Source organism: Triticum dicoccoides, chromosome 7B, assembly GCF_002162155.2.
Source record: "Triticum dicoccoides isolate Atlit2015 ecotype Zavitan chromosome 7B, WEW_v2.0, whole genome shotgun sequence".
In the NCBI taxonomy this organism is placed as follows: Eukaryota; Viridiplantae; Streptophyta; class Magnoliopsida; order Poales; family Poaceae; genus Triticum; species Triticum dicoccoides.
In genome coordinates, this window is record NC_041393.1 from 708,163,085 (window position 1) to 708,172,807 (window position 9,723).

A 9,723-nucleotide genomic window follows, 5' to 3' on the forward strand; every position below is an offset into this window, starting at 1 on the left:
AGACAACCCTACTTCGTCTTCATTTCGTGGCGAAACATCATGCCTTGTCTTAAAAACAAAATAGATTTTACCAAACTTGTCATGACCGCTTAACTGCTGCGGTGCCAGACGACTAGATCGGAGGGTTTCACAGATTCATGCTGGCCGCACTGGCGCATTGCACTGCTCCCGTTATCTTCATATGATTATGTAGGTGAGGCGTCGGTAGACCATCGACAACTCCGTTTCACCATGAATGGTGTATCGCCAGGTGGTATGCCGGGACACCATTGGCCTTATGGATGATCGAGGGATGATATTGCCCCCAAACTTCATTGTTGTTGGAGACAGGTTACTGGAGCGACATAGGCACCACCCTTATGAGCTCAGGTGCCTCCTTCCTACACCCATTGTTCATGTTGGTGCAGATGATTGGTTGCCGGGATGCCGTCAGCATAGCAGGTTGACGTCGGGATATCATCGACGTCCACCGGCGTACGGGGTTGCCCCCGATGCCTATGTTGTTGGTTGGTGTAGAGCCTCGACGTCGTGTTGGCGTCAGCAACGCCAAGAAGTACTTATTCATTGCCTGCAAAAGATGTTGGGGAAGCGCAACAACGAGAAATACCCAACAAAACAAAGCGAACACAGAGGAAGAAAACAAAAAGGAAGGTTTGCTTTGGTTTTTTTAAAATGTTGGCTTTCCCGTTATACACCAGCTACGGGTGTGACATCCGAGAAGGCTACCAAAGGACTTGTCATCGGGAATCGTCGAAGTACCATGACGATTACAAATCCACAACTGCTTAAGCCTCAGTGTACGTGTATGAAGACGCCGTGTGTCGGGATGCTTCCGAGAGGCAACCGAAATTCACATTCTAGCCCATCATCGTGCAGAGGGGCCCCACAGCTCGCCATGCCCCCTGTGCATGCCTCATGAACCCAAGGACTTGGGTATGGTAGGTTCAGGGTAGATGGTTTTGGGAGAACGGCTTGGCGATTTTTCTTCATGCCTTATTGAGGGATGGTGAACATCTACCTTCCGCATTCTTTCCAGTGTGTCCCCTACTGCTTGGGACAACTTGACTGCTTCTTGGACTCTTGGTTTTTTTTTTGATTGCTCTGTGGAGATTCTGGATTTTTTTGTGCGGATTGATTGATTGGCCGCAGGCTTCATGAACTTGCTTAAATTTTTTTATTTGTTGAGGATCTTGCTTGCATTTCTCGGGGATTGCTCTTTCATGACTTCTCGAAGACCCACCTTGAGAACTTGGAAGGCACCTGTTCACCTCTGTGGACTAAGAAAACCCTCAGGCATCTTATCTGGAGCTTTTTGGTGGCGTACCCCAGGGTTGTCATGTGGCTACGTACCGAACCAACTTGCATTGGGCCAGGTAGCCACCATGAATCTTTTCCTATATTCTGCCCTGGGATGCGAGTCTCTGCGAACATGAAGCATGACAGGAAACATGAAGGGCGCGGGGTCTCGGCGCTCAGAAGTGCCCAAGTAATCGTCTCCACTGCCTCCGGAAGCATACGCCTGATACGTGTCGTGCATTGTGGGTGTAGGAGCTGCTCTGCCTGCAAATTGACACATTGTGCCACCCTCCGACAAGTCCTAGGGTGGCCAAAACTTCAATCAACAACATGATGTGGTAGAGGAAAGCCAGTTTTTTTTGTTGGACTGAGTCCGTTAAAAATTGGGGAGACTAAGAAAATGTCCACAACATGCAACGAAGAGTGCATCATGGATCCGATAGCCCACTGAAAAAGGTCTCCCAAGGAAAAAAAATCGAAAGGAAACATTTTAAGAAAAATATTTTTTAAGGAACCTTCCATTGATTGGGGGCATAGGCTGGGCTCCCTGGGAATCAACCAGCTGATATGCACCCCCGTCGTAGACTTGCTCGACGACGTATGGTCCTTCCCACTTCGGCTCGAACTTCCCCTTCGTCTTGTGCGTGATGACGATGGGTCGACGGAGCACGAGGACCAACTCGCCCTTTCGGAATACGCGTTGCTTGACGAGCTTGTCACAGGCTCTCACCATGTTCTGACGATAGAGCTCTAATTTTTGCAGGGCATGGAGTCGCTCCTCTTCAAGGGCGTCAAGCTCCTGGAAACGAAGTTGTACCTGTTCATCTTGAGTGAGCCCTTCCTGGATAGCCACCCGTAAAGAGGGTAGCTGGACTTCCAATGGCAGGACTGCTTCACTCCCGTAAACAAGAGAGAATGGAGTAGCTTGAGTCGGGGTACGGACTGTAACGCGGTACGCCCATAAGGACTCGAAGAGCCGATCATGCCAGTCTCTCTTGTGCCTTGTCACCGTCTTCTTGAGTATCTTGCCAAGTGTCTTGTTGAAGGCTTCGATCGCCCCATTGGCTTGAGGGTAGTAGCCGGTGGAGTAGTTCCACTTGATCTTGTACTTCTCCATGAACCTATACATCTTGTTGGACTTGAATGCTTTGGCATTGTCAGAGGTGATGCGGTGTGGAATCCCAAAGCGATATATGATATTTCGCTCTAGGAACTTGATGACGTTGTCGCTCTTCACTTCCCGTAGTGGAACGGCTTCCACCCATTTGGAGAAGTAGTCCGTCGCGGCGAGGATAAAACGATGCCCCCCGGATGACGGAGGGTCAATGAGGCCGATGACGTCGATTCCCCAGGCGTCAAATGGCCAAGAGGGAATTGTTGGGTGAAGCGGGACCGGCGGCTGGTGCTTGAAGTCTCCATGTACTTGACAGTTGTGGCATGACCTGGCCACCCGAAGGCAGTCCGCCATGACGCCAGGCCAGTAGTATCCTGCAAGACGTATGCTGTGATACATCTTAGCTCCTCCTTGGTGCCCGCCGCAGATTCCATGGTGCATCTCCTGGACGATCTTCTTGGCTTCACCTCGGTTGACGCATCGAAGTAGGACCTCCTGTCCATGAGACCACCTATATAGGACACCTGCTTCATAAAGATAAAAGGGGAGTCGTCGTTGTAGTTGGCGTCTCGCGACGGGGTCGTCGGGGAGACTCCATGCTTGAAGTAGTCGAGGAAGGGTTGCAGCCACTCGTCTTCCTCCATGGTGTTCGTCATGATGGAGTTGACTTCGTACTCCGCTGGGATAAGCTCCAGAACAGCTGGGAGGAGCCACCTTTCTTCAACATTTACTTGCATGGTTTTATTATCCGGGAGCACCAATGCTGCGGCTAGTTTTGCCAAGGCATCAGCAGGCGCATTTCTGCTTCGCGGGACATGGAGCACTTCAACATCTTGAAAATTTTCCATGAGGTTCCGGGCCGCAGTGTAGTACGGCACCAGTTCAGGCTTGCGAACTTCGTAGATGTCATTGACTTGACGAACAATGAGCTGGGAGTCACCAAAGGCCCGTAAAGAGCGGACATCCATGGAGAGCGCCAGGAGAAGGCCGAAGATGAGTGCCTCGTACTCTGCCTCGTTATTTGAGCATTCTTCTGTGAGGAGGGAAAATGAGTGATACATCACCCCTCCTTGCGGTGTCTTGAACACCAAACCTGCGCCTGCCCTTCGTCTTGGGGCTCCATCAGGATCGGCCTCCATGCGAGAGGCGCCGTCAAAGTAGAGCTCCCACGATGCGTTGAGGTCGACGGTGAAGACCTCCTCATCAGGAAGATCGGTGATGAGAGGGGAATCATCTGGCACCGGATGCGCCGCGAGGAACTCTGCCAAGGCTTGCCCTTTGATCGCCTTCTGAGGGACAAAAGTGATATCGAACTCCATCATGAGAAGCGCCCACTTTCCCAGTCGCCCCATGAGCGCAGGCTGACTTAGCACGTACCTTACAGGGTCCGCTCTTGCGACGAGCTGGATTTGGTGCTTCAGCGTGTAATGCCTCAACTTCTTTAATGCGAAGATTAGGGCCAGGCATAATTTCTCTATTGCAGAGTAATTTTGCTCGGCTCCCACCATGGTGCGGCTCAAGTAGTAGCAGGCCACTTCCTTCCCTTCCTCATTGTTTTGGGCGAACAAAGCACCAGAGAAGTAGGCTGCGCTGCAATGTATAGAATGAGTGGGCGCCCCTTGACGGGAGCTGCCAAGACAGGTGGATTAAGGAGGTACCTTTTGATATCATCAAAGCCACGTTGGCATCCCTCATCCCACACGAATGGAGCTCCTTTCTTCATGAGGCTCGAGAAGGGTTGGATGCGTCCGGAGAGGTTGGAGATGAAGCGTCGGATGTACGCTAGCTTCCCCTGCAAGACCTCAACTCCTTGAGATCTTGGGGCGAGGGCATGTCGATGATGGCCTTGATCTTCTTCGGCTCGATCTCTATGCCTCGATGACGAACGACAAAGCCGAGGAAGAGGCCCGACTAAAAGCCGAAGGCTCATCTTGAGTTGATGTTGTCATAGGCGCTGAAAGACCACCCGAAGATCTTCTAGATGATGCTCACGCTCTTTGGTCTTGACCACCATGTCATCGATGTAGCACTCCACCGAATGGTGGATTAAATCACCAAGAATGCGCGTCATGGCACGCTGGTACGTTGCGCCGGCATTCTTCAGTCCGAACGGCATGGCGATGTAGTAGAAGTTTCCCTTCGGGGTCCTGAAAGCGGTGTCGATGGCGTCATCTGGATCCATCCTGATCTGGTTGTAGCCTGATGAACCATCCATGAAGGATAGTGCACCATGTCCCATGGTGGAGTCGACGACTATCTCCGGGATCGGCAAGGGGAAGTCATCTTTGGGGCAGGCTCGATTCAAGTCGCGGAAGTCCTGGCAGATTCGTATCTGCCCATTCTTCTTCTCCACCGGGACGATGTTGGCGAGCCACCGTGGATACTTGACCTCCTTGATGAAACCGGCAGCGATTAGCTTGTCTACCTCAGCGATGATGTCACCTTCGAGTTCCGGACGCAAGCGTCGCGGTTGCTGCTTGACAGGACGAAATCGTAGGTCAATCGCCAGCTTGTGGGTGGCGACACGAGGGTCCAACCCCGGCATCTCCTTGTAGTTACAGGCAAAGCAATCTCGGTACTCCATCAAGAAGCTTCGGTACTCTTCTCGCTCCTCTTCTGTCAGCGTGGCGCTAACAAATTTGGGGCGCGGATCGTCTTCAGTCCCAAGGTTGATCTGGACCAGCTCGTCGATGGTCGGCTGCCCCCCATCTTCGAGTTCTTGGGGTGCTGGTGTGGAGATGAACCCCTCATCATCACTTGGCTCGCCGTTGACGGGGTGTTGCTGATGAGGAATGATGGGCGAAGTGTCGGGGTCGTCGTTCGATGAGACCGACGTGGCATGGCAGTTGACTCGTGCTCCACCGTCGGGCTCCTCCCCTTCATCTGCAGAGACATCGTAGGGGTATCATTTTGTCGTAGGGCGGGTCAGATCGCCAAGGACACATGACATGGCATGCTGGTATGTCACACCAGAGTTCTTCAACCCAAAAGGCATGCTGGTGTTGTAGAAGTCGCCTTCTAGCATCGGTCGCCCTTCATCTCCTAGTTCTCGTGGCGTTAGCGCGAGGCCAAGCTTCCTTTCATCGCTAGGAGCGCCGAGATCGATGTAGCCGAGCCCAAACTTTGGTTGGGCCCTACCTTTTTGCTTGACGAGGGCCTCCGCTTGTCTCCACCATTCCTCACATATAGCCGGCGGTGGAGGCATCCTGTTGTTTCGACGAAGAGTAATCTCGGCCTTCTCCAGCAAGCGAACCATCTTGGGCTCTGCCTTCATCGTGTGTAGCACCTCCTCTGGGTCACCGCAAGGTTTGGGAAACTCGCATATAGAATCACATTGTTTTACCTGGGGAACCTTGTAGAAAATGGTATGGACTCCACATCCGGACAAGTTGGGAATCGCCCAAACCTCCAACGGAGAAGCCACTGAGATGTAGAGTGACGGGGGTTGCACGTCTTGAGCTCCCTTTGCGACCTCCTCCATCTCTTTTATTCTTGTTCTAACCACTCCTTGTGCGCGCGCGGGTTCCTCCTTCGGAGTCCTGCGTGCCCACAACATGATGGTTGGTGGCGCATCATTGCTGCCCATCAGCATCTTCCGACCTTCCTGGGCACCTGCAGATCTTCCAAGTGTTAAGCAGCCAGGATCTCGGTGCGCCGAGGTCGATGAAGAAGGGGTAGCCTCCTGACGCGGCGTCGTAGCCGACCTCAGGGTGGATGACGTTGATGTCGGGAATCTTGCCTTCAATAGCAACGGGGCTGCTGGAATAGGCTCAAAAGATCCTGTCCCACGCGAGGTCGAAGTAGAGCTCCCGATCTCTGGAGGGGAAGAGCGATTGGAGTCGTGGTGCCCTGTTGGGGATGATCGCCTACGTCCTTGGCTCCTATGGCTTCGCGGGAAGGAGTCCTTTGCCCCAGAGGGTGAGTACAGCATGACGAGGTGCTTTATCTCGGCCGCCGGTGCCACACCTGGCTTGATCAAGACATCGGTCGAAGGTGTCGTCCACCCTAACTGATGATCGTTGCCTTCTACAGGGAAGTAATACTTTGCATTTGCATGGTGAGATTCCTGCATAGTGTAAGGAGAGATGTTGCCGATGATGCGCTGCTGCGTGCCTTGGGTGTCGAGGAACTTCAGGCACTGGTGAAGAGTGGATGGCACAACCCGGTACTTGTGAATCCACGGCCTCCCCAGAAGGGCCGAGTAGGAGGTGTTTGCTTCAATGACGAAGAACCGCACCTTGAAGCTGAATGTAGACATCTGGATCTTCACCGTGATGGCACCGAGCGTTGTCTTTCCCTGGTTGTCGAAGCCACAGATCATTACATCCGTGGACTCCAAGTCGTCCACCGTGAAACCAGCCCGCGTCAAGCTCCGAAGGGGCAGGATATTCACGGCAGACCCTGGGTCGATGAGGATCCTGCGAAGGTGTGCTGTGCCAATATTACCTTCCACGTAGAGCGGTCGGTTGTGGTCACTATCGTCTATGAGCTTGTCTTCCTCGTCGAATGTTATTTCATTCACGAATAGGGGGTTGGAGAAGAGGCGATGCTTCGCCATGGACACCTCATAGAGCTCCGGAGCTTGAAGCGCCTTGATAAGGGCTTCACGAAGGTCGGGCACCATCATGAGGGCGTCATGCACACTTAAAAGCGCAGGGATTCGCTTGAGGTGGGCAATGATGTTGTAGTCGGCGTCATGCTGCTTCGTGTTCCCTTGGCCTTGTTCTTCACGCATTTCCTCCCGCAAGGGCGCCTCTTTTGAGGCAGTCGGCTTGGGCACCCTTGTTGGCTTGATCTTCAATGGCTCAGGCAGAACCTTGCCTCTGCGCAAGTTCATGTTCACCTCTTCTACTTGCACGTCCTTCTTCGTGTCTTCAGCGCGGAACACCTCTTGCTCTTCGGGTGTGAACACATCTTCTGAATTAGAACTTGGCGTGTCGCTATAGCTGAGGATGATGTTGCAGCTTTCGTTGTTTGATGATTGGGGTGATCTAGCTCCTTCTTGATCTTCCTCACTCCCCTTTGCCGGTACCTGCACTCGAGCGCGTGGCATGAACTGCTCCAAGATAGGTAACATGCGCCCTAGCCGTGGGAACGACTCATTTCCCTCTGACATAGGGACGAATCTTGGTGGAGGGCGGCGTTGACTCGGATCGACTCGTCTTAGGATCCTCGGGGCGGCTTGCCCCAAGGGAGCTGGGCAAGGAGGCCGAGGTGGAAGGTTCCTCGGGTACGGCCTTAGGCGCACCATTCTCCAAGGCTCCTCCTTGTGGATGGCCGGGGTTGCCTCCCGATGGAGTGAAAGTGCTTGCGTCGTGGAGAGAACCAGGCTGGATAGCTGGTCTTCCACCTGTGCGAGTGGCACCCACTTTTCTTCGTGCTCCTTCTCTTGACCTGGTGAAGGGGATGATGCCACACTCACCATATTTACGGTGTCGTAGTCCGGGTTGATGGCTTCTGGGTCCAAGTTGATCCTCTTCTCATTAACAGCTCTTTGGAGCCATTCTTTGAAGGCGACACAATCCTCGATGACGTGACCCACATACCTGTGGTATGGGCAAAACAATGGATTATCAGTCATCCTTACCTGATCGGGCCTCCGATGTGACGCCCCCGATTCAATCGTACACTAATCATGCACGCAAATGTGTACGATCAAGATCAGGGACTCACGGGAAGATATCACAACACAACTCTAAAACAAAAATAAGTCATACAAACATCATAATACAAGCCAGGGGCCTCGAGGGCTCGAATATAAGTGCTCGATCATAGACGAGTCAGCGGAAGCAACAATATCTGAGTACAGACATAAGTTAAACAAGTTTTCCTTAAGAAGGCTAGCACAAAACTGGGATACAGATCGAAAGAGGCGCAGGCCTCCTGCCTGGGATCCTCCTAAACTACTCCTGGTCGTCGTCAGCGGGCTGCACGTAGTAATAGGCACCTTCGGTGTAGTAGGGGTCGTCGTCGACGGTGGCGTCTGGCTCCAGGGCTCCAGCATCTGGTTGGGACAACCAGGTAGAAGGGAAAGGGGAAAAGAGGGAGAAAAGCAACCGTGAGTACTCATCCAAAGTACTCGCAAGAAAGGAGCTACACTACATATGCATGGGTATATGTGTAAAGGGCCATATAGGTGGACTGAACTGCAGAATGCCAGAATAAGAGGGGGATAGCTAATCCTATCGAAGACTACACTTCTGGCAGCCTCCGTCTTGCAGCATGTAGAAGAGAATAGATTGAAGTCCTCCAAGTAGCATCTCCAAGTAGCATCTCCAAGTAGCATCGCATAGCATAACCCTACCCGGCGATCCTCCCCTCGTCGCCCTGTGGAAAAGCGATCACCGGGTTGTCTGTGGAACTTGGAAGGGTGTGTTTTATTAAGTATCCGGTTCTAGTTGTCATAAGGTCAAGGTACAACTCCAAGTCGTCCTGTTACCGAAGATCACGGCTATTCGAATAGATTAACTTCCCTGCAGGGGTGCACCAACTTACCCAGCACGCTTGATCCCATTTGGCCGGACACACTTTCCTGGGTCATGCCCGGCCTCGGAAGATCAACACGTCGCAGCCCCACCTAGGCACAACAGAGAGGCCAGCACGCCGGTCTAAACCTAAGCGCGCAGGGGTCTGGGACCATCGCCCTGAGCACACCTGCACGTTGCGTGGGCGGCCGAAAGCAGACCTAGCCTAGTGGCGTTCCAGTCCAATTCGGCGCGCGCCGCTCCGTCGCTGACGTCTGAAGTGCTTCGGCTGATACCACGACGTCGGGATACCCATAACTACTCCCGCGTAGATGGTTAGTGCGTATAGGCTCGTAGCCAACTCAGATCAAATACCAAGATCTCGTTAAGCGTGTTAAGTATCCACGAACGCCAAACAGGGCCAGGCCCACCTCTCTCCTAGGCGGTCTCAACCTGCCCTGCCGCTCCGCCTCAAAGATCCACTCGCGGGTGCTCCACCAGCCGACCCGACTTTAGTCTCCACATGTATCATGTATAAAGTATATAGTATATACCCGTGATCACCTCCCGAGTGATCACGGCCCGATAGTATAGCACGGCAGACGGACAAGAATTTAGGGACACATATGGAATACTAGCATCCTATACTAAGCATATAGGATAGCAGGTAAAGGTAACAACAGTAGTAACAAGGACAGGCTATGCATCAGGATAGGTATAACAAAAAGCAGTAACATGCTACACTACTCTAATGCAAGCAGTATAAAGAAGAGTAGGCGATATCTGGTGATCAAGGGGGGGGCTTGCCTGGTTGCTCTAGCAAGAGAGAGGAGTCGTCGGTGACGTAGT